At 42.6% G+C, this 1470-nt stretch overlaps 1 pseudogene; it reads left to right on the forward strand.

The window, feature by feature from the left end:
* Window positions 1–500: 500 nt before the first annotated feature.
* LOC139229002 (oligosaccharyltransferase complex subunit ostc pseudogene) lies at window positions 501–980 on the forward strand (annotated as a pseudogene).
* The last annotated feature ends 490 nt before the right edge of the window (window positions 981–1470 follow it).

Raw genomic sequence — 1470 nt, forward strand, 5'->3', positions numbered from 1 at the left:
CAACAACACATGCAATGTAACACTTCATGCGATGTAACACCACATGCACTGTAACACCACATGCACTGTAACACTTCATGCACTGTAACACTTCATGCACTGTAACACCACATGCACTGTAACATCACAAGCACTGTAACACCACATGCACTGTAACACTTCATGCACTGTAACACTTCATGCACTGTAACACCACATGCACTGTAACATCACAAGTACTGTAACACTTCATGCACTGTAACACCACATGCACTGTAACACTTCATGCACTATAACATCACATACACTGTAACGCTTCATGCACTGTAAAACCACATGAACTGTAACATCACATGCACTAACATCACACGCACTGTAACACCACATGCACTATAACACCACATGCACTATAACATCACATGCACTGTAACACCACATGCACTGTAACACCACATGCACGATAACACCACATGCACTATAACATCACATGCACTGTAACATCACATGCACTATAACACCACATGCACTATGACATCACATGCACTGTAACATCACATGAGACGCTGTTCGGGTTGCTGTTTGTGCTGTTTGAATGTCCCAATGTGAAGCTGCAGGTGCCGGGCTGACTCCACATGCCGTCCGCCCTGGCCATGCATGCACTGGTCATCTCCTACTTCCTCATCACCGGCAGTATCATTTATGATGTTATTGTGGAACCTCCAAGTGTGGGATCAATGACAGATGAACATGGCCACCAGAGGCCAGTAGCCTTCTTAGTATACAGAGTGAATGGACAGTACATTATGGAAGGTCTTGCTTCTAGTTTTCTGTTTCCAATGGGAAGCCTGGGGTTCATAATCTTAGATCGCACAAATGCACCCAACATTCCAAAGCTGTATAGATTCCTGCTTCTGTTCATTGGTTTCATCAATGTTCAGTTGAGCTTCTTCATGGCCAGAGTCTTCATGAGAATGAAGCTGCCCGGTTACTTGCTGGGTTAATGCCAAATTAGAAGAGCCAAAGGCAGAATTTCCAGAATGGAGGAAACCAACTTGAAACTGTGAAAGGTTGTATGCTGTGATGTGAAAGCATAAGAGAATTTGTAAAGAACGCAATAAATACATTTTTACAATAAACATAAAAAAACACAATGAGTTTAATCCAATATTATACCCCGAAGACACACTGTGGCACATGCACTGTAACATCACATACACTGTAACACTTCATGCACTGTAACACCACATGCACTGAAACATTTCATGCACTGTAACATTTCATGCACTGTAACTCCACATGCGCTGCAACACTTCATGCACTGTAACATTTCATGCACTGTAACTCCACATGCACTGCAACACTTCATGCACTGTAACATTTCATGCACTGTAACAGCACATGCACTGTAACATTTCATGCACTGTAACATTTTGTGCACTGTAACACCACATGCACTGTTACATTTCATGCACTGTAACACTTCATGCACTG

Source organism: Pristiophorus japonicus, chromosome 18 (genome assembly GCF_044704955.1).
Source record: "Pristiophorus japonicus isolate sPriJap1 chromosome 18, sPriJap1.hap1, whole genome shotgun sequence".
Classification (NCBI taxonomy): Eukaryota; Metazoa; Chordata; class Chondrichthyes; family Pristiophoridae; genus Pristiophorus; species Pristiophorus japonicus.